Genomic DNA, 24,319 nt, shown 5'->3' with positions numbered 1-24,319 from the left:
GGCATTTGGGGTTTGCTTTCAGAAACTACGCGAGTATAGCATTGGTATTTTTCCAGGCACGGCATAAAACGGAACTTAATTCATTCACTTCCACATTGACACAAGGGGGAATGTTCCAATTCCTCGGCCGCTGAGAAAGGCAATGTCCCCCACCAGGCTTCACACAACCCTCTTCCACTTGATTATTATTTGAGTCTCACCCCTGGCCCTGGCTCCACACTGTGGGTCTATACCGTTTCCCTGAGTACACACAGTCTTAGACTTTTTGGGGCCAAAGAAAATAACCCTGTTCTGATAGTCGAAGGCAAGAACAGACTTCCTAAGCAGGTTGTTCATCTGCCAGAATTCCTGCTCACTGTGCTTATTCTTGAACTCCAGATATCAATCACCATCTCTATAGGGTAGAGAAAAGGAACAGAAAATACAGACAGTCTCCTGTTATTTCATTTTGTTGAAAGCAAGTAGCACATTCAAGTGGAACATTTAAGAGTCAAGGTCTTTGCGAGCACTCATTCCTTCCCTGCCTCAGCAAATACAGATCGAGTGTCTACTGTGCACCAGACGCTTTCTAAGTGCTGAGGACACAGTAATGGACAAGACAGGCATGGTTCCCACCCTTCTGGAGCTTATGGACTAAGGCAGGAAAGAGCCATTGCAAGCAAATATACGTGTGTTGAGAGTTAGGACAACAATTATGAAGCACTACTGGGAACATGGAAGAAAAGACCCAGTGTAATATCACCATGGTGAAGAGCAAGGAAGACATCCCTGCTGAAGTAACAGATATGCTGAAGCCTGAGTAGAAGTTGCTAAGGCCAGGGTGCATGGAAGAAGAGATTAGGAGCCATTGAGTCTTGTGCAAAGGCCCTGAGGCCAAAACTAGTACAGCGTATTGGAGGAACTGGAAGAAAGCCCGCGTAGCCAGAACAGAAAGTGGAGCCACAAATGGCTGGAAACAGGCTAGAGAAGAAATAAGGGCTCTGTATAGACAAAGCCTTGCATGTCATTGTGGGGACTTGGGTCCGAATCCTGACCCAGCAATGGGGAGTCATGGAAAAGTACTGTGAAGTGTATGGGGCATGATTAGCTCTGAAGGGGTCTTTTTACTGTTTTATTTATTTATTTTTAAAGATTTTACTTTCAAGTAATCTCTATACCCAATGCGGGGCCTGAACTCACAACCCCGAGATCAAGAGTCGCATGCTCCCGGACTGACCCAGCCTGATGCCCCTAGATCTGAGGTTTTAAAAGATCATTCTGACCACAGTGTGGAGAGTAGACCAGGGACAGGCAAGACCATGCATGAGAAACCAGTTTCAGAGGCCTTTCCAGTAGACCTGGGGAGAGATGCTGGGTGGTTTGAATCAGGGTGAAAGTGGTGGGCATGATGAGAAGTGGACTTCCTAAGAGAAAATGGGGAGCGTGAGCCCACAGACTTGATGGTGGGTTAGCTGTGGAGGTGAGGAGGAGGGAAGGATTAGTCCTCTAACCAATCATTCCTGCTCGTCTCCAAAGGAGTTCTAGACCCTCCTTCCCACCCTGCCTCCAGGAGATGGCTATCCAAGTGGACACTGCAGTGGGATGATTTAGCACGCCACATATCAATCTGAAAAGGAGCCACTGATTCTCGAGGCTCCAGTGACACTGGCCATTGTTATACACATTGCAGGAGCCACAGCTGTCCCCACTCGGAGCCTCTGTGTTGGTGATTCCACTACCTGGATCAGGCAGGCTCCCCTGGTCTTCCCACGGCTGGTCGTTCAGCTCTAACATGGTCTAACATCACCCCCAGTTGCTCGTGAACATGTCACCCTGCTTTTCCGTCTGCACAGCACTCGCCACTCTCTGAAGTAAACATATTAATGCACTTGCCTACTTGTGTTTTGTCTGTATCTCCCCACGAGAAGGTAAATTCCATGACGACAGAAACCTTGCTATTCTTGTTTTATCGTGCCTAGCACAGTGCCTGGTGCACAGCAGGTCCTCAGTAAAAAGAAGATGAATGAGTAAATGACTCCCCAGAGTCCCAAGGTCCCCCCGAGTGCCTTCTCCCTGGGCAACATAGACGTCCTTGGCTCTGGGCCTGGGCACAGACTGAGCGGCCCCTGTGCTCAGATTCCCCACGAGCCCTTTCAGACCCACTCTGAACCTCCGTCTGAACACAGGGCTCAGGTGAGTAACGGTTTTCCAAGAAACAGGATTCTCATGGGAGTTTCCTTTTATTCCCCAAAGCAGAAGAACTGCCAGGGCTGGTATTTTTCCAAACTCCACACTTTGGGGCACAAAGCAAACTCTATAGGACCCTGGGACAGAATTCCTTATTCACGCACACGGCTAGAAGAGCTCACAAGCAAATATCACTTATGCTGCTGATTCGTTACTATTTCTTTTTCTGGTTTTCCCTACAGATCTCAGGGCCAAAGTCAACTGCATTTGTAGTTCATAGCTGGTTCTTTTTAACCCAGGGTATTAGACAGGATTCAGTTCTCCCAGCTAAAGGATTCAGTTCTCCCAGCTAAATTCCTTCTTGGAAAGGGCTCTTGATTCTTCTCTCTTGTTCTTCTAATTTTGTTTTCGACAAGATGTTTCCTAACATGAAGATGGGGACTGCATTCAGCAGAGGGGAAAGAAACAGGACGTGGTGAGGCCCAGGCAGGCCCCTGCAGAGTCAATGCCGAGGGTCGAGTCAATGCCGAGTCACCATGAGTGGTCAGTTCTCAGGGCCTGTGACTCACTGGCTGTGCGCATGGGGCTTCTGGTCCCTTCCACATGCCTGCGGTCTCCTCCCCAAGCCAGAAGGGAAATGACTAATCACAGACATCACTGTCCAGTGGTGATTTCACCTGAAATCATAACATGGTACCTGTAGGAGAAGATGAGCTGTCATCCTACAAATCTTCTGTGTTGTCCTGGGTTTGAGTTGAGTTGGGACAAAAGATGGGATCCCACAACCACTGGGTGAGGCTAGGTACCTCTCTTCCACCTGCCTGTCACAGCAACAGCGTCTAGGCTCACACGCTGGCCGATGAGCTGGGGCGGCTTGTGGAATAGAGACCAAACTGTTCTAAAACTCTAATTCAGATGCTGGGATAGACTAGGGGATATTTTTCTCTTAGATGTTGCCTTTCAGGAAATAGAGGCAAATGGAAAGATAAACTTTTGGGGGGGGGGAATGGATAAAAATTCACTCTGAGGGATGTTTTGGCAGCCTCAGCTCAAGGTCACAGCAATGTCATCTGTAGGTGGGCTTGCCCTTCCTGAGCATTTTCATATGCTCTCCATCACTGCTGATCTGCACCCCCAAATGGTAATAGCAGTAATCTTTTATTGAACACTCACTGCGCGATGAGCCCTTGATATAGGTTATATTATTTTATTCAGTTCCCATAAAAACCCCTTTAGGTGACTGTCTATTATTGTCTCTATTTTACGGACCAGGAAGTTGAAGAATCAGACATTAAGGGACTTGCCCAAGAACCGCCTGCCCATGAGTCCTGCATGGGGGACCAGCCCCTCACTGGACACCAGAAGCTCCACTCTCATCTGCTGCTAGCCTCTGTTCAGTGGAAGGATCAATTCATTCCATTTACTAAGCCAGGAAAAGCGTATTTGGTCAGCTTTTTCTCTTTCCCCAGAAAGCCTTTCACCAACTATTTTTTGTAACGCTGGGTTAAGTACCACCCGAGCCTTAGTCTCTTGTCATCAGTGAGAGTGCTGGGCAGGACTGTCTCGAGTGTCTTCCTGGTCCAAAGCTCAGGATCTCATTCTGACCTATCACACAAAGCATCTCCTTCCTCTCAAGGGGGGAAAAAATCTTATTAGGCTCTTTAGAACATACACCTGCAATTCTCCATAGACAGGTTCCTGCAGAATCCCCAGAGGAGGTTATTAAATAAGATCAACACTCTCCCGGGCAGGAGAGTGTGAGAAGGTGGGTGGAAGAAAGCTGTTCTGCCAGGGTGCCTGAGTGGCCCAGTCAGTCAAGTGTCCAGTTGCGGCTCAGGTCATGATATCATGGTTTGTGGGTTCAAGCCCCATGTGGGGCTCTGCGCTGACAGCACAGAGCCTGCTTGGGATTCATTCTCTCTCTCTCTCTCTCTCTCTCTCTCTCTCTCTCTCTGTCCCTCCCCCATGCTCTCTCTCTCAAACTTAAAAAAAAAAGAAAGAAAGAAACTGCTCTGCCCCGCTGGGAAGGTCTCACTCCCAGTTCGGCAGCCAGCTGTTTAGTCACAGCCACGCCAATTCCTGGATGCATGGGACTATGACGACCAGCCTGTGTAGCTGTGGAGGGAACCCCTAAGCACTCAGACCCGCTGTCCGTTTGCCCTGCAGCAAAATGGAAGAGGGTTCCACAGGCTGCAAGCCACAGCCCATCCACCAAGGATGCTGCCCATCTGCCCGGGCCTGGGCCTTTCCTCAGCCATCATCCCATCATCCCTCACTGGACACATGGCCGACAATGCCAAGAAACTGGCGTCAGTGAGAGAAGGTCCCTGGCCCTCACTGCCTCCTTTGATAGTCACCTCACTTTCTGCCGTGGCCACTGCCTCCTGCTCCCGTGGCCCGATCCATGCTTCCTCTCACTCCCCGGGCTCCCCTCCTCCAGCTGCTCCAGCCCCCTCTCTATTCCTCAGACCCCCACTGTTCCTCCACCTGAGAAAGCCCCTCCTCACACATCTCACTACCTTTCTGGTCTCAGCTCCAACGTCCCCCCCTCAGAGAGGCCTTCCCTGGCCTCCCTTCCCTCTGTCGCTTCACTCGGTTTTATTTTCATCACCCTCACCATGGTTTGAAATGATTTTCTTCATGCATTTCACTGCCTGTCTCCCTGGCACTAAAATATAACGTCTATGAAGGCAAGAACCCCCTCATCTTGTTCATGGTTGTGTCCCCACCGCCTTGGATGGAGTAGTAGGTGCTCAATAAATGGAGGGAACTCACGTGTACAGATTCCTCACTCATAAGGTGGAGGAGATAATTTTGTCTCACAAGGCTTCTGTGAGGGTGAGAGATGACATATTTTCAGGGTTTGTCAAGACGAGGTCCCACTAACTGGAAGCTTTAAATTCATTCTTTGGGCATGGGAGAGAGGCGGTATAGACTGGCGGTGAGGCCTGCAGGCCCCAGAGTCTGAACTGGACCCTCACAGCTAATTAGCTTTTGGGCCTTCAGCAAATTATTTAACTTCTCTCGGCCACAGTTTCCTCGTCGGTAAAAGAGACATAATAACAGTACTAACTCCCAGGGCGATTGTACGTATTACATTAAGCGATCCACGAGAAGTACTCAGAGGAACCTGTAGCACGTATCACACCCTCGATAAATGTAAGCTATTACTGCGTAGCAGATACAAGAACGCATACCCTCTGTCCCACTCTCCCATTGCACACGATACAGCCTGCAAAGCACATGTATGTAAATCCTCTCATTCATGCCTCTAAAACCCTCCGAGGGCCAGGAATTACCTACCCGCTCTATTTTACAGCTGAAAAACCTGAGGCTCAGGACAGCTTGCCCGAGATCATACAGCTAGCCAGAGCAGAGGACAGAAAGCCTCCGATTCAGGACCCCAAAACCCTCTTCCTAGCCCCACGCCGTGCTTGCTTCCTCGCCTGACCTACAGCCCTGGAATCTGAACACGTGGTCAGGCCCAGGCTGGGGAAAGCCTGCCATGCTCTTTGCATATTCTTGCTCAACATAAATAGAAGCCCTGGGCCTCTGCGCGCTCACTGAGGCCAACCGTGTCTCTCCCGAGCCGGCTCCCTTGCAGGCGGGTTGAGGGTTTGGCAAAGCCACAAAGGCAGATGGGGACTGTGGCTTCTGCCACTAGAGCAGGGCCAAAGTTCTAGTGCTCTCCCAGCTTCAAGGCACATCAACATAGCCCAGCGTTTCTGGGGGTGGGTCAAAGCGGGGCACTGACAAGGTCACCCCAGGCTTTTTCAACTGCTTCCAGCTGGCACGGTGTGTCCGCTGAGCGTCAGGGTCCTTCCCGCAGATCAGGCAAGCCTAGCGGCCCCTCCTGCTCTCATTCCCTGCGCTGCCTCAGCCCCTGGCCCTCGTCTGCCCTTTCCAAGGTGCCCCGACTAGCGTTTGGCAGCTCTCCCTGCATCAGGGACAACTCAGGAAAGGCACTCTGTGCCTGAATCAGTCCAAGGAATCCAAGGGGTTGGGTGCAAATGACGTGAGGGGGAAAACAAACCGCACTTACCCAAAAGAAGCTGGCGCCCTGTTCAGTCTTTTCAACTCCCAGCGGGAGCAGATTTGTTGTGACTAATGCATCAGGCTTTAAATAGTTTCAAGCGGCATAGTGATTAGCCCAAGGCACGACGGAGGCAGGCGCAAAACGTCTTCAAAAGTGCAAAGTTTCCAAGAGAAAGGAAAGGCTGCCACTCTCAGAAAGCATTCACCTGCTGGCGGAAGCCCACCCAGTTCAAGTCCTTAATAAAGCAACAAGGCACAAGGAGCTGTGGCGATAAGGAAATCACACGGAACCGGGCGAGGGATTTTCGGTCGGATCCTGCCATCCTCCTCCTCACAAACCCTTCATGATTGTTCCTTGCCCACCATCTGCATTTCTCAGCATCACCTTCCAGGACCTTTATGAGCCGGTCCTATACTGGGTTGAATGGTGTCTCATCAAAGCGTCATATCCACCTGAAACCTCAGAATGTGACCTTATTTGAAAATATGGTCTTTGCAGGTGTAATTAGTTGACATGAGTTCGCAATGGACTAGGGTGGGCTCTAAATCCAGTGACCGGTGTCCTCATAACAAGGCCATGTGAAGACACAGCGACACACAGAGAAGAGAATGCCATGCGAAAACGAGGACAGAGATCAGAACTCTGCGTCTATATGCCAAGAATCGCTGGCAACCACCAGCAGCCGGGAGAGAGGCAGAAAGCAGATTCTCCTCCAGAAGGAAGGAACCTGGAGGAACCCTCTAGAAGGAACCAACCTCAGTAATGCCTTGATTTTGGACTCCGAGCCCCAAAATGATGAGCGAACACATCTATTGTTTGAAGACACCCTGGCGTGGTATTTTTTTTTTTAATGGCAACCCTGGAACCTAGCACAGGTCCCAATCTACCTGTCTAACCCTGCTCCCATCCAAGTCACCTTCCTCACATTCCCTGTAGAAGAGGCAGCTGTTATACATTTAAAAAGTGACAGTGTTCAGGTCTCACCTTTGCCTTGTTGGCTGCTGTGTGACCTTGGGCAAAGCAATTAATTTCTCTTTTTTTTTTTTTCAGTTGTCTTATGTATACCATGAAGATAACAGAAGGGTAGTTGTAGGAGGTTGAAAGAGAAAATGTGCATGTAACAAGAAGGAGACTGTATCAGCCACAGAATTTCTCTGGGGCTTGAAGGCATTATATTTGCTTGGAAAATTGAGCCAAATAAACCTCCTTGCAGGACGGTGGCTTCCAAGTGCTAAGATCAAGAAACTGAGGGGCTCTGTTGACTAACAGGATACATCGGTAGTATATAAGTTGGGTGGTAAAGAGTTGGCTGATGAAGTGTGAGAAAGGTGAAGTTCATAAGCAAGAATCGAGAAGATAAAAAGGGCCAGTAAGACGGAGACTGGGGGAAGGAGGGAGCAACACCCCTCCACACCATGGTGTGAGTAGGGAGTTTGGGGGGAACAGAAATATCTAATGGATATTTCCAGTTCTTTGTGGTGAAGTCTAAAATGTAAGCCCATTCCCGCATCTCTTCTACAACATATGCACTGAACTCTATACTGGGCACCAATGGCTTTATGATCATGGATTCCTTAGGCTTGAGTTTGGAGAGGTACTGAGTTTAGAGGCTGGGTTGTCATAGGAGTAAAGTGAGGAGAGCCCACACCAATCCGTGAGCAGAACCAAGGACTTGGGGGACATCTGGTTTACCCACACATGCACTTTGTGAACATTATACACGAATGCTTCCTTCAGCCTCAGTCCTCACCTTCCTGATCATAACTTACTCCTGCCTGAGCTTGGAATGACGTTTCCCCTTCCTGTACCACTTCTTTAGCTATTTGAATCCTACCCATCCTTCAAGAATCAGCTGCCTCCTGCCTGAAGCCTTCTCCCACCTTCCCAGCTGGAAAGGGACATCCTCTATCTCTCAGCTGTGGGCAGGGTGTATTCCCATACAACAGGTACTATATTCTATCTGGAGTTAGAGTTAAGCAATAAAAAACAAGACAAAAAGTCACCAGGAGGCAGATTAAGGGAAGATGACCTCAGAACAAAGAGAAAGACCCAGGAGGGAGAGTGGGGAGGGGAGAAAGTGGGAGGAGCGGACACTGAAAAGCTCAAATGGCCAACTTCATTCACAGTCACTGTCTGGGGCTGGTGGCAGGTCCAGCAGGGGAAAGGTGATATCTTCAGCAGGCCTTTTTGTAAAGCCGAAACTCAAGCATTTCTCCTGTCATTGCGAGGCACCGTGAAAACAGCTGCTGTGCTGGTAACTGGTTTCTTGGAAGCTCTCTACAGCCATGTGGACACAAATTACCAAAACTTCCCTCTGCCAAGCTTTCTCCCCACTCTTGCTCAGAGCAAATAAATACATCCACCATGGTCTGAAATGGCCCCTCAAAGGCGGGGCAGGTGAAATGCTCTGACCTACCCACAAAGAGCTCTGAGAAGGAGCTCTCCATGGGCCTGGAATGAGGAAATAAGTCCATTTACCTGTTCAGTGGGGGAGAAAGGAGACAATGAGACCTGCTCCCCACCTACCCCTGCCCTCGGCACCTGTCCCGGGGCCCGGCTACTGAGCTGCTAGGAGCTGGGTATACAGGAACAAAAAAATACATGTTTGCTGTTCTCAGGAAGGTCCTGAATCAGGAGGAGACAAACAAGCGGGCAACGGCAATGCAGTGTGAGTAGTAGTAGAGAGATTAGCCCATGGGTTAGGACAACCCAGGAATTACTGCCTGGGCTAAGCTGTGCCTTAAAGAGTGAAGAGGGATTATGTCTACAACTCACTACCACCACAAATCCACATGCTGGCTGTTAGATTCATCATCTTTTTAAATATTCAAATGTAAGGAAATGTATGACTTGGGGCAGCAGGAAGATCCTATGATAATCAGGTGAAGAAGCTTGGAAAGGGTTAGCCAAGTAGAGGGAGCAGAACATGCAAAGGTCCAGAGGCAAAATCATGGTTGCCATATAGACACCACTGTTGTAAGGATATGTGGAGGATTCAGTGAAGCAGCTTCTATAACAACAGGAGAGGCTGGGTAGCATAAATATCAGACATTTATTTCCCACAGTTCTGGAGCCTGCGTGCCAGCACGGTGGGGTTCTTGGCGAGGGCTCTCCTCTTGGTTGATGGATGGCTGTTTTCTCACTGAATCCTCACATGGCGGAGAGAGCAAGCTCTGGTCCCTCCATCCCCTTATAAGGACACTAATGCTAACATGGGGCTCCCCCCTCATGACCTTATCTGAACCTAATCATCTCCAAAGGCCTCACTTCCTAATACGTTGGGGATTACGGCTTCAACGCATGAGTTGGGGGGAGGGGGCGGGGGGGGGGCACACACATTCAGTCCATAGATTGAGTTTGCAATAATTGACATTAATGACTATGAGAATAATCACTATCTGTTCCAAGAAATACCAATGAGAAAGTCTATCCCAGTATTAACAATCTAGAGTTGGAAACAGCCTCTCTGCCCAACAGTCGGGGATGGGTGAAATAAATTACCTGCGTACAACTAAATACTCTCTAGCTAGTAAAAGCGACAGTGTGTAGCTTGGAGGGATGTCCATGAGGGATGAAGTTGTTTAAACTGTAGGTCAGAAAAAACACAGATGTTAATCAGTTGGGAAAGAAGACTAGAAAAGTAAAACTGACCAAAACAGTCACAACGCTTACCTCAGAGGTATCATTAAAAGTAACTTTTAGCTATCCTTTTACCCTGTTCATATATTCTAAATTTTCTACAGTGAACATGTAAGATTTTTGAAATAAGAAAGGAAGGGATGGGTGTGTGTGTGTGTGTGTGTGTGTGTGAGAGAGAGAGAGACAGAGATAGAGAGTTTATGTATTTACTGCCAGACGTGACCCAGGCAATGTGAGAAAGAGCTTCTCTGTGACCCTGCAGGTCAGAATGAGTGAAAAGGCGCTCAGCCCAGGGTCCCTGCAGCCACTCCCTTTGTGGGCTGTTACCTGAGTCCTTTCACATTCTCTTCTCAAAGGTCATGTTCAATCAGCCCCAACCATGCTCCTTAAATAGCCAGTGTCAATGGCATAGCCACATTTACCTTCTAAGGTGGGAATGCCATTAGTTCTTGGAGTCAAAAGTTCCTTTTAAAAATGTGTAATAATTATTTGTCAGCAAATCAGCAATGATAGATGTGACTGTTGGCCTATTGGGCAGGTCGGGGGGCGGGGGAGGGGGGAGAAAAAGATGAAAGAAGCAGCTCCAGGGTAGACAGAAGGCAGCTGTAGTCTTTGAAGGGCCAGTGAAGTCAGAGAGCCAAGGAGAAGGCCCTTGGCCTTCACAAGTGAATATCTAGGCTGGCAGTCGACCACCTAAGGCACATCTAAGAAAGGCAGCAGGTAGGATTGAGTAACGGCTGAGACTGAGCACTTCATCCATCCGAGCCTGCCCTAGTCTACACTCTGAAGCTACAACGTGAGCCCGACACGGTTCTAACTTGCGTGGAGCTTACGTCCCCCCGGAGAGGAAGACTTTGAAAAGCAAAGGCACGTGTGCCACGAAGATAGGCAACAATAAGTACTACGAACACAAATGCCAGGGTGTGAATAGAGACCGATGCGCTGCCATTTTGGATGGGTTGCTCGAGGAAGAGCACAGACAAGAGGGAGGTGAGGGAGCAAGCTCTGTGTTTCCCTGTGGAAAAGCATTTAAGGCCGTGGGCACAGCCACAAAGGCCCTGAGTTTGAGTGTGTTCGGAAGACTTAAGAGCACAAGACGTCCTGTGACGTCTGGGAAACGCCCTGGGGGCACCTTCCCCCTCAACCGGGTGTGGGTTCTCGGCACGTGGGCGTCTCACACCCTGCCACCATCCTACGTAATCAATCAGACCCAAGGAAGCTGCTTTCTCTGTACCGCCACCACCATCCACAGGGGGAATGAGTCCCCGAAAACCTGGCTTTGGTGCCTGGCAGCACAGGGTGATGGCTAAGAGCTCAGGCTTTGAAGTCAGACGCCCATGGGTATACGTCCAAGCTCTCTCACATCCCTGCGGTGTGCCCCTGAGCAAGCTGCTTAGCTTATACGAAGCCAAGGAGTGTGCTGATAACTCGGATCTTCTGGGAAAGAGGGTGCAGGAGATGGAGGAAAGCCTCGATTTGCAGCATTTGCCAATTCTGTGGTATAAATACAGCCACGGTGGCTGATTTCAGCGAGCGACATGCACTCGCTGACTACAGAACTAGGAAGAGACAGGTACAGTTGGCTCTCAAGAGCCAGCACCCGCCAGCTCACATCACCTCAGTGATCACCTCAGTTTCCTCATCTTTAAAATGGATTTCACCTCATAGAGTAGTTGGTGAGAATGAGATGAGGTGTATATAAAAAGCACTTAGCACCATGCATCACACACAGTTAACACTCTATAAGTGGGAGCTATAATTCTTCTTTATTAATTTTTCAATGTTTATTTATTTTTGAGAGAGAGAGAGAGAGAGCATGAATGGGGGCGGGGGGCAGAGAGAGAGGGAGACACAGAATCCGAAGCAGGCTCCAGGCTCGGAGCTTCAGCACAGAGCCTGATGTGGGGCTCGAACTCACAAACCGTGACATCATGACCTGAGCTGAAGTCGGACACTTAACCGCCTGAGCCACCCAGGTGCCCCGAGAGCTGTAATTCTTACTCAGTAAGGATGTTGAATCCTGGTCTGGCTCTTGTATGTAGAAATGAATCCTCAAAGGAAGGACAGCAGAGGGTGAACAGGAGGGGTGGGGCCTTATTCTGGCCCTGTCTCTGCTTCCTGTGTGACTTTGGGCAGGTTGCTTCTCCTCTCTGTGCTTCAGTTCCTCCATCTGAAGTGAGGGACAGAGCTAGTTATAAAGTTCCTTCCAGATTGGACATTCTGCAACTTCCTACTTCAGGGACTGTTCTAGAAGCACCACTGGAAAGAGTGGGTGGTTGCGGGTTACCAGGGCATCATAAGGGTAGGATGGAGCTCCCTGGATTCTCACCACTCTTCAAAGCTACCTGAACAGAGGTGGCAAATGGGTACAGAGTCTAGGACGGCAAGCCTGAGAGAGTTCTTTCCTGACAAAGACCAAAGAACTGTTTAAAAGGTCAAGAGGAAAACACCTGAAAGAGAGAGAGAGATACCTGACAGTGGGGAGAGAAAAAAGAGATCTGAGTGAGTAGTTTGAGGATTAATATGTTCTCAGAAAAATGCCTTTAATAAGCATTTTATTTATTTTTTTTAACGTTTATTTATTTTGAGAGAGAGAGAGAAAGTGCACACGAGCAAACAGGGGAGACGCAGAAAGCGAGGGAGAGAGAGAATCCCAAGCAGGCTCCACGCTGTCAGCACAGAGCCTGACGTGAGGCTTGAACTCACAAACTGTGAGATCATGCCCTGGGCCGAAATCAGGAGTCGGATGCTTAACCACCTGAGCCACCCAGGCGCCCCTAAAAGGCAATTTAGGAAGGAGGGCTATGTGTGCCAAACCTCGCATGTAAAGAGAGAAAAGAACTCGGGAAGGAGCTGCAAATAAGATGCTGGGTGAGAGGAGCATCGCAGAGGCACAGGGGAAAATGAAGGTGAGGACGATATGGCTCTAAGAGCACTGTCACCAGGCACAGGCAGGGGAGCGAGAGGCTGGCTAGAGAAACAAAGTAACGCCAACCTCGTGGACTTGTACACCAAATCTGTACAGCTCAGTTCCTTGTGCCTCCAATGTCCTCATTAGAATCCCTTTGAAGTACATCAGACTATAATTTTCAGGAGTCAAGAACAAAGCTCCCTGTAGCCTTTGGCTCATTCGGACCATCAGTAGGAACAAAGTATCTGACACAGCTCCCTCAAAGCCACAGACATGAGGCAGGCCTGCCCGCCGATGACAAATGGCCCTGAAAGATTCTGTGGACTTTGCACTTTTCTTTATAAAAGTCTCTGGACTAGCCCACAGTTCTTCTCTCGGCGGGGGGGGGGGGGAACGAATGAATATCGAGTTTGAATGCTGTGATCCCAGCAATTGCTTTCACTGGCTATTATGGCTTGGAACTCAATTTTTCCTCCCAAATAAGTAGTTTTCTCAAGCAGCCTGAGAACTCACAGCTCTTCTCGTCATGACGACTAGGTAAACTTGACTGAATTTCCATCTTGGTAATCCCTGCTCTAACATTTTTGGGTCAGACATTGTTCCCATAAGGAGCTTAATTCCGATGCCTTGACATCCAGGGAAATGAAAGGCGGAAGTCGGAATGCGTATTTCATTCTGACTGGAGCTAAACTCTGACAGGTAAGCTTAATTACTGCCTGCCTGCAGCTCCTAATCAAGCGGCTTCTGACGGAAAGAATAAAGTCATAATAACATGTAATGACATTCTAGTCAAACTGGGAACCAAGTCGCAGCAGCCGGTGACTGTAGTGGCAAAGCCAGACGCTCCAAGAGGTGGGGACAACACTGTGACAGGGATGCCTCCACCCACTCTCCCATCTCAGTGTCTTCATTTTAATGAGGACGCAAAGAGTCCCGGCCCTGTGGAGTCAGGAGCCATAAATGCTGTGTTAACTCTGTCTATAAACGATTATCAACCATAGCCTTTAAGCTTATTAAAAAGAAGCTGAGAAAGGAATCAATCATTGTCACAGGCTCAGCGTGAAGTTGCTTCTAAAAATAAGAGTCCATCTGAAATTCTAAGAGCATCTTACAGGCGGATGGCTACACAATCTGTTGGTAAAATGTAAGTGAGTAAAAAAAGAGACCTCAGAATGGTCCAGAAATGACACTGAGAGTTTAGAGTCTCTGGGTTTCAATGCTGGCGTTTGCCTGCCTTGTAGTTTGGTCCGGTTCTGCCCCGTCTTGGCCCGTCAATATCTTCGATCTTGTTCACACACACCTTTGTCTTTCAGCATCACCATCTGCCTTGGAAGCCTGGCTGAGAGGCGCCTTCACTCTCTGCCAATCCTGCTTCTCCTGGGTCCGCACCTCTCTGCAGAAGTGGTACTCAGCCCTCCAGGGAGGATGAAAGTCATTGTCCACAAGCACTTCCCACAGACCCCCGAACTGCGTGTTTTACCCACATCATCAATTTAATACTCGCAGAAACGCTCCCTCACATACTGGGTGTTTATTTGCACGTACCCTGTGCCAGGCACCATGCCAGACAGCAGGCAGACCTATGGGAGCTTGTAGTATAAGTGTCATTATACCCAGTTTACAGGAGAGCAAACTGAGGCTCAGAAAGGGCTAATTAGGGGGACGTAGCAGAGGTGCGACCTGAACCCAGCCTGAGTTGTTTCGCTCCAGCCGTCCAGGTATGTTTCTTTTTCCTGCCCCCAGACTCCTCAAAAATGGGGCCTGGGTCTCTTGTGTTTGGCTGTCTTTCTTACGGATGCTCACTAACCGGAGCTGGCTTAACTGAACTCTGCAACCCTTAGCTAGCCATCTGTAAAATGCAGGTAAGTGGGTCTGCCTCACCGTCCCCTGCGGCTGACGTGAGACCCCAGGGCACACACGGGCATCTGGAGGGGCCTCTGAACAAGTCAGGGGAAGCAAATGTACCTTGGACGCCCTGTGCTCCACAAGAAACACAATCTCCCTGGTATCACCATTCCACTGGTCAGCAGTGCCTGGGCCAGAGAGCTCCCTCCTCCACAGCCGAGCCATCCCCACAAAGTCTCCAGAAGGTCCCGTTCCCTGCCTGACAGATCCCACAAGTGCTGCACGCAACGGCCCACGAGCTTAGGCTTCCTGGGCTACGCACAACCTCCCCAGTGCCCAGTCAGTGCGCCCTGGGGGGCTCCCAGGGCTCCATCTGAGCAGAGAGTTCTTGGTCTCCAGATAGGATCACTGGCTCCTTCCTGGAAGGGAAATAACTGCCCAGGGAAAGTGTTATGTGAATCGTCTACACCAGCTCGGCTTGATTTGGTTTCAAGAAAACACACAGCCTGAAACCAGATCAACACCACTGCCTGGAGACACTCAGGGAGACACAAAGGGGGCCGGGGATGGGACAAAAGTTGACTCGCTTTTGTCACAAGACGGTTCAAGCATGGAGGTTCAGTTCTTACCCCAGGTTCTGTTCACCTCTGGCTATTTAGTGGGTTTGTTTTATTCAGCCCTTTCTGACTGCCATCCTGTCTGAGAATGGCACAGTCAGTGTGATAGAAGGTGATTAACTTGAGTCCTCTGTGCTGTGTGGCCTTAGACTATGGACTCAACCTCTCTGAGCCTTGAGTTTCACATCTATAAACTGGGTATAATTATTCCTACCCCAAGGCATTACTGGAAGGTAAAATAACATGAGTGATGTCAGTAAGTGTTCGATACAAGGTAGACAATAATGATAATAATCACAGTGGCTTTCTTTAAAAGAGGGGACGCAATGATGAGAGCCCAGCTTTACCAAGCTTAACCTGCGGCCCCTGCCAGTCAGGGGTACAGATTGTGAGGAGCATCCTGGAAGGTGGATATGACTGACACTGTGCATAGGGCAACAGAATGGGAATGGAAGCAGGATTCCTAGAAGAGAAATGGAGGGGGCATGTGGCAAAGGGGTTAGATGAACCAGAAGAATGTGGGAATCTGATGAAATATGACTAACAAGGAAATATATCCATTTCTAATTTCTCCATCCACAACTACTTATTAAATCCACCTTCTTTTGATTAATCCTTCCATGCCCTTCCACCATCCTCCTAGTTAACGACAGCAACCACGCTCCATAAACAAAAAGTGCAATCGAGAGGTAATTAATGCTGAGCCATCTAATTCTGAATTTCAAATCATGCTCTACTTACATTAAAATAAGATTGCAGGCATGTGTGACAATCAATTTTCCTCTAGTTTTAAAAAAACATACACACGCAAACTGAAGTTTCGTTATTTAGGGAGAGATTTGGGAGGCATGGCTGCAATTGGCTTCCATATGTCACCCAAATATGTGGAGCTTCACTTGTGTGCCTGTCAGGAGGTGGCACTGTCTTCTGTAAAGTTGCACGCTGGAGGATGTTCAAAGGACAAAGATGTATCATAGTCTCTGGGCTAAACGAGGCCAGGAGAGCTGGCCGTGTGGGAGGGTGTGAAGCGGGCCAAGGCTGGGGTTTCTGTAATTCTATCTCTTACCAACCCTATGTCTTGGACAAAACACTTCTCTATTCTCTGTCTCACTGTCTCCATTTCCTAATCTGTAAAATGGGCTGTATTTTAAGATAACCATGTTGGTAAGACACTCTGGAAACTGCAATTTTCTGCTGCTGTTAGTGGTTATTAACAGCCCTGACCTGGTCCAAAGGTTGCCCGGTGCTCTATGTGGTGGCCAGCTATATTCAGGTGGCCTGAATTTCATACCTTTCCAGTGTCAAAGCCAGGGTGAAGGAGGAAGACAACAGGTAGCGAGGCAGGTGCATGGAGGGCTAACCTGGGGAACAAGTCTAGGGCTACAAGATCCATTAGGCACAGTGCTTAGGGCCCATGATATTTACAGAGCCCATGGAAATGTTTTTATTTTTTTTATAATCAGAAGAAAAAAATGAATATAATCCAGCTTGGATTATACTTGTTTTATACCAATGCAGTCATTAAATAAACTTTTATATATATATATATATATATATATGTACATATATATATATATATATATATACATATATATATATATATATATATTTTTTTTTTTTTTTTTTTTAATGGAGGAAGGGGAAGGCAGAAGAGCCAAGGGCTCATGAAAGTCATAACGTGGCCCTGACCAAGGCCATCGCTAATGAATGCAGCAGGCTTTCCTTGCTACCATTCCCAGAGCCCAGATTTGTTCCCCTGGGACTGATGTCTGTTCCTAGACATCTGTGTCCTCTGGAGACAGCGCCAGGAATGCCAAGAGGCAATGCCAATTCCAGGTCAAGGAATGGGTGAAAATTCCTGACAGCCTGGCAGGTTGGAAGGGGAGAGTCCTGAAGGGGGAAGTGGGGAGTGGTCCCTCGGTGCCTCTGGAATCATGCCTTCTAAACCGGTGTCCAACTTCACTACTGAACTGACTCATTTTCCAGGTGGAGATACTTTCTCCCCTCACTGTTGGTGGGAGTATAACCTGGTACAAACTTTCCGGAGAGCCATTTGGCAGTATTTAGCAACATCTGAGAAGTCTGTACTTTGACCCAACAATTCTGCTTCCAGGAATCCATCTCACAGTTTTTCCTGTGCAACTGTGCAAAGATAAAGGTATAATGAACACGATGTTCATGACGGTAAAAACCCAGAGCAGCCAAAATGTCCACCAGGAGGGCAATAACCAATAAACTGCATATAGCCAACAACCGTATAAGAGACCATAATACAGAAGTTAAAAAGAGGTCATGTGATCACTGTGTCAAGAGATGGTGAAGAGTGAAAAAAGACCTCTGTAGGATGTGAATATGGAGAGATTCCAAATGGGGGAGGAAAGACGTATTCAAATATGCTTGTTTTTGTACAAAAATTTCTGGAATGATGAACAAGTAACTAATCACAGAGGCGACGGCTAGGAGAGAGTAGGGATGAGGTTGGCTGGGACGGCCAGGCCTTGCCAGGACGAGGCTAGCAGAGATGCATTTTGTTTTTAATTTTTTAACGTTTATTTATTTTTGAGAGAGACAGAGACAGAGCATGAGCGGAGGAGGGGCAGAGAGAGGAGACACAGAATCCAAAGCAGGCTCCAGGCTCTGAGCTGTCAGCACAGAGCCCGACACGGGGCTTGAACTCACAGACTGTGAGATCATGACCTGAGCTGAAGTCAGACGCTTAACCAACTCAGCCACTCAGGCGCCCCAGCAGAGACACATTTCAAGGGGTCTCTGGCAAAGTGTGTTATTGGGATCCTCTCCTCTGCTCAGTGAAGCCTGGGACTCACCCCCTAGTTTAGGCCTTCATTCCAGGTCTCTTTCTGGAATGTCCTGCGTTCTCAGATGGCATAAAGATAAGCAAGGGAAAAGTCTGAGCTGAAAACCAAGCTCCGACTTCACTGAGTGGTTAGTGGCAGCCTCAGTTGCTTCATCTGTAATAGGGAAACAATGCCCTCACCCTTAAAGCACTGCTTTGAGGAAGAAATGAGACATATCTAAACATTCAGCACAATGTCTAGCACATAGTAGGTACTCAGTAAACACCAACTTCCTCTGAAGCCAGTGGAAGGGAGGGGATGCTATGAGCAAGGGAGCACATCGCAATGGGAAGAGGACCCTTAGGGGCTGAGGATGGGGACCTGACCTCAACCCTCCACTGCTAGTGGGGCGAACACACACTCCAGGCTTTCCGGGCTGGATCAATCCAGACAGCTGCCCTAGCAGGACAGCGAGGAGCCTCTGGGATGCCTGTCTGACCCAGGGCCCTTTGCCCATCAGCAGGAAGGGATGAGCTAGTACTTCAGGACCAGGCCCAGATACCACTGCATTCCCGGGGCTGGAGAAGCAGCCCGGGGCTGAGACCAGCCCTTCTCTACGGCCTCATCTTGGAATGCTGTGTCCCTCATTCAGACTCAGAATTTTGTCCTTGGGGGAAACCCAGGCACAAGCTGCATGCCCAGAGCCGAGAACTGCAGGCACTACTCATTCTCCACCTGAAGCTGCCTTTGGGTAAGCAGGCTACAGGCAAGGCCCAGGAGGAGAAAGGGCCTGGGCACACGGCCAGGCCTGGAGACCTCGGTGTGCCTCTCACCCTAAAGATATGCTGGGCCAGCAAAGAGGGAGGACCCACATCCAGTCCTGTTCCTGCCTCCCTGCTGGGCCTAGGCGGTCCGTGGTCCCTCCCAACAGGGTCAGGGGAGAGGCTAGTTCAGGAGCAACGATATCGCTTTGCAGCTATCTCGTAACCACTACCTCTCCCACCTCTCCCACTTGTAAGCTTCTTGGAAGTTTATGAAGTCCTTCACAGGAGCCTCACAATGGCCTTGTGCGTAGATGTGGATTTTTATCACATTCTAGGTAAGAAACAGGCTCCTAAAAGTTCAGTCGTTTGTCTGAAATCCCAATTAGGGGAGTGGAAGACGAACCTAGGTCACATGACCCCTCTCACAGGGCTCCTTCTCCTAAACCTCACTGTTTGACCCTCTGGATCTCAGCTTCGTCCCTCCGTACTATGAGCAGGTTGAATAAGGCTTTACTTCCCAGGATGTGGCGAGCTCAATCGCCGTAATGATACTGCAGAAGTCCCTATGCATGTGTTGCTGCAAAACGCCACCAGGTGGCAATAGCAGCCACAGCTTCCCAGGGCAGCTGGCAGGGTGCGGGGGAACTTGGGTTTGTCGGCCACCCACAAGGTTCAGTGCTCCAGAGCTATAGCTTCTACTCCACACATGGATGCATCTGGACAAGAGCAGAGGCGGCTTCTTGATTTCCTGCCCGTCTGGGCACCAAGGCCGAAGGATGGCTGCTCTCTCACTCTCGAGAGACACGCAGGGCTGACACCAGGCCAGGCCCCAGTGTCCCAACTATCTGCACAGGCACCCAGCAGAGCAAGGCTGCGTCAACTGTCAGCCATCAGGCCCTGCCTGGTGCACCTCACATGGAGGATAGCACGCAGTTCATGGACCCTCACTCACACCACACACACACTTGCCAATCCTAGACCTGTGTGATGGTCACTTGGGAAATGAATTCTGTGTTCAGAGCACCTGTCTGTTGGGCAATGCCTATGTGCCAACCCTGTGTTAAATGCCTTGCACTTACCTCCTTCACTTCTCATGAGAAATCTATGAGGCAGGTACTGCTAAGACCCATGTTTTACAGATGAGGAACAGAGGCTCAAAGACAGTAAGTAACCTGCCCAGAGTCATCTGAGGTAGGAAGGGGTAAGTCAGAATTTGACCCTATGCCCACATGACTCCTGAGCTCATGCTCTTCCTGAGCTCTTGGTTGGGCTGGACTATAAGGTGCTCGGGTGGGGTAAGTGGGAGAAGGCAAACTAAGGGGAGGTCGTGCCATCCAGGAAAGGGCCTTGATTCCAAGCTTCGAAAATGGTGCCACCAGCATCTAACCCTCTCCTGATCTCTTGCCACAGTCTGATATCCCTTGTACCAGCTCAGCAGGCCGCTGTTGGAAAAAGCACGGGGCCAAGGTCAGGAAGCATGGGCTCTGGGCCAGACTGCCTGGGTTAGTAGCTAGGTGACCCTGAATGTGACCCCGAGCTCTTTGCATCGGCTTCCTAATCTGCAAATGTGATCATGATAGGAAGAACGTTCACCCTGCAGCCTTTTTGTAAAGTTCAAAGGAGATGAGATATATAACGTGCTCTTAACACTCCCTAGATATACAGTAAGTGCTCAACAAGCACTTGCTCCTATTAATGACTGGTCTAACAAAGCAAGTTTTGTCTATGGCTTGGTTCTCTGGTCATGCTCCTCCCCTCCACATCTTCCAGAACATCAGTGACTCTCCTTCCCCAAATGCCATCTGTGTTTTCCGACCTCTGTGCCTCTGTCCATCATGTTCTCTATACCTGGAGTGCCATTTCCCCTACTTCTTTTGAATAAACCCCTCCGAACTTCAAGGCCCACCACAAATGAGTACAGTCTGCCTTTAATTAGTTCTTTATGAATGAGTTGTATTGTCCCCAGATGCATGCAGGCACCACTCCCAGAATCTCCCACAGTACATTGGTCATAGTAGGTGCTCCCAAAAGTGCACAGTGCAAATAACACCTTGCCAAGGGCTGAACGGCTGCAAGGCCTGCCTGCTTGGAGCCCTGATAAATATGAGAGAACTTTCCTCTGCCTCCCTAAGGACAGGATAAAGCATTTCCCTCTCCATTGTCCCCTTCAGATGTACTATGAACCTTGAATTCATGTAAGCTGAACTTTGAGCACAAAAGCAAAACCTAAGGCCCCAGAAGTTCTTCAGTCCTCTAAAGTCTGGAAAGACTTTAGACCTTCTTCCCTCTCTGTTTTTTAAGTTTATTTATTTATTGACAGAAAAAGGCAGGGGGAGAATGAGTGGGGATAGGGGCAGAGAGAGAGAGAGAGAGAGAGAGAGAGAGAGAGGGAGAAAGAGAATCCCAAGCAGGCTCCACGCTATCAGTGCAAGAGCCTGACCCAGGGCTCTATCTTATGAACGTGAGATCATGACCTGAGATGAAATCAAGAGTCGGCTGCTTAACTGAGCCACCCAGGAGCCCCAGATCTGTGTACATTTCTAAGTACACCGTACCTTCTGGTATTAGCTGTGTGTTCTCCCCAGCTATTGCCTCTTCTCCCGACAGGTACCAATGTGTGGTCCAGGGCACGGAACCTAAATGGCCAAGCTCTAAGGGGGTTCTGGGCTCCAGAATACGGCTCTGCACTGCTATAGGCAGCCAGACATTACGGCAGCAGAAGCCTTCCACCTGCGGTGGTTAAAACAGCTTCAAAGAACCGTCGTAAAGCCCACGCACTAAAACCTATGTGACCTCCACTGCAGGGAAGAGACTCACCACAGTGGCCAGGAATCCCCTCCCTGGTGTCCCCTAACAAGCAAGCCCCATCTGCCAACTTCGCCCACCACATCAAGAGTCAGGATATCAGGTTTAGGTGTCCATGTCAGCTGTGAACACCTTCTCCCCGCTTGAAAACTCACCCACAAGTTCCCCATTAGGAAAAGCCATCATCCACTTATCATGGTCTCCACACTTCCTCCAGACCAAGTACATGGGGTTGTCTTTTCATCTCCTAGATGGGCCTCTCCCACATCTGTCACCCACATTTAAGATCTACATCTCTGAAACTGGAAATCCAGCCCGGACAAGGCTGACAGGCTCTGGATGGCTCTTCAGCAGACAAACATCTAGGGGCCCCTGTTCTCTGCCTGGGCCTAGACCACACGGCAAGGGAAGCATAACTGGTACCCAAACCATTTTTAGCCCTTTTTATCCCCCATGAAGTTCTGTATTATACATTCTGACCTTCCCAAACATCAGAGTGCATCGAACAGAAGTTTACCTTTTCTTCATGGCCCAACAAGCATCAAAACCATCATTAATCACTCTACGGACTGATCAGACTGTGGATTTTTGGGTCCCCTCTTCCTTTGCTATCAAGTTGTGGGAGGTTTCGCTGTGCACATTGAATGGGCTGTCAGAGCACCTACTTAGCCCTCCTAATCAGCTGCTTTGGGTCTGCTTAGGTCTGAGAAATCAGATTATCACCAGTAATACCCACAACTCACTGGGCACTATACGGGGGACAGCCTTCTTGCTAAGTGCTTTCTTTCCATAAGCAATTTCACTGGACCCTCCCAAGCACGCTGCATGGTAGAAACTCTTATCCCCAATTTTCAGATAAGAAAACCAAGTGTAGAGTTTAAGCATCTTGCATAGGAAGGAGCAAGAGGGTTCTCGAATCCAGTCTCTGACTCCAAAGTCTGTGATCATAACATACCACTTTCCACCATGCTACCCTGCTTTGAATTATCTACTGGACAGCTGGCCCCATTCCTCCCTCTTTTTTCCCTCCCCTCCTCCTTGAAATGATATGATTCATGCATATTTCCCCCCACCTGGCTGTAAGGCCCATGAAAACATGAATTCTGTCCTTCTTGTTCACCCTGTACTTCCCTCTCCCTCCAAACACTGGACTGAACACATAGACGATGTTTAATAAACAGAATGACTCCCTTCTTCCTTTCTTTCCTTCATATTGTCTTGTCTCTGTGCTCACTATTGACCTTAAAATCAGGCTCTGGATTGCCTTCCTAGAAATTTCAGACTCCTTCCAGTGGCTGGGGGTGGCTAGGGTGCCCCCACTCTGACCTAGAATCGTGGGGGCCCTGTCCCCAGTTCTCCCTTCAGGACCTCCACTGAACATCCACCTGCTCGTGGTGTCAAGCAGATGCCCCAAGGAGCTCCAGCAATTACTCCAATGCTGTTGCCTTGGGCTCTATGGCCGGGCCTCTCAATTCCAGAAGAGTAAGTGTTTGCTCCTCCTGGCTGGACTACAGTTCCTTCATGCGACTGTGCAAGGTCAGCCTGTCCAAATGGTGCTGGCACATTGACTTTTGGTGAGAAACTTTTTTCATATAGATAGGAATCCCTCAAAAATACTTGTTGGGGACCCTAAATATCCTAGGAAAGCTGGGTCTATGCTCTCCCCACAGGAAGACCACACCAATGTGTTTATATTGATGAAATCTGATGAAAAAGAACACGAAGGGAAGCTGTAATCAACCTCCAGAACGGCAGAGTTGGGGGACAAGAGGTCTTGAGAGTCTGGGCTTTGGAGGGGGCAGATATTAAGTTCGAATCCCAGCTCTGTCATTGGCCAGCTGAGTGACATCGGGCAAGTTCCATCCTACCTTCCTGTGGAGTCAAGTGTAAGCACTTTGGCGTAGGAGCTTTGTGATAGGCTTTTGAAAAATTTATTTTATTTTATTTGAGAGGGAGAGGGAGAGAGAGAGAGAGAGAGAGAGAGTGCGTGAGAGCAGGGGAAGGGGAGAAAGAGAGAGAGAATCTCAAGCAGGAGCCATGCTCAGCACAGAGCGTGACTTGGGGCTTGAGCCCGTGACCCTGGGATCATGACCTGAGTCGCAATCAAGAGCAGGACACCCAAACCAACTAAGCTACCTAGGCAGCCCTGTGATGGTTTTTCTAAAAGTCCCAAATCTTTCCAAATTACAGTCGACCCTTAAAAAACAACATGGGTTTGAACTGCGTGAGTCCACTTAACACGTGGACTTTTTTTTTTTTGATAAATACAATACTGTAAATACATTTTCTCTTCCTGACGATTTTCTTAGTAACATTTTCTTTTATTTGGCTTACTTTAAGTATACAGCATATAGTACATGTGATATACAAAGTATGTGCTAATCAACTATTTAGGTAATTGATAAGGCTTCTGGTCACAGTAGGCTATTAGTAAAGTCTTTGGGGGAGTCCAAGTTATACGTGGATTTTCAACTGTTCAGAGTGTGGGTGCTCCTAAACCCTACATTGATCACTGTGCTCGCATTTTGTGATCTGACTCCAGATGGCTGGAAAGGCAGGCTGGCAAAGTGATTATGAGTGTGGACACCTGGTCCAAACCTTGGCTCTGCCACCAGTTCTCTGATTTTTAGCAAGTAAATTATACAGAGTGACTCTCAGTTATCCCTTCTGCGAAATGGATATAATTGTAATTTCCTTATAATCTTATTATGAACAAGACATGAGAAATCTTATTTTAAAAA

The 24,319-nt window shown here is 48.7% G+C and overlaps 1 protein-coding gene across 12 annotated transcripts in view; it reads right to left on the bottom strand.

Moving 5' to 3' along the window:
- Nucleotides 1-24,319, bottom strand: part of NAV2 (neuron navigator 2) — a 741,392-nt gene that overhangs the window by 345,497 nt on the left and 371,576 nt on the right. The gene's annotated exons all lie outside the window — the stretch shown is intronic.

Source organism: Neofelis nebulosa, chromosome 10 (assembly GCF_028018385.1).
Source record: "Neofelis nebulosa isolate mNeoNeb1 chromosome 10, mNeoNeb1.pri, whole genome shotgun sequence".
In the NCBI taxonomy this organism is placed as follows: Eukaryota; Metazoa; Chordata; class Mammalia; order Carnivora; family Felidae; genus Neofelis; species Neofelis nebulosa.
Note: the sequence above shows the minus strand (reverse complement) of the source record. Positions and strands in the feature narration are given on the sequence as shown.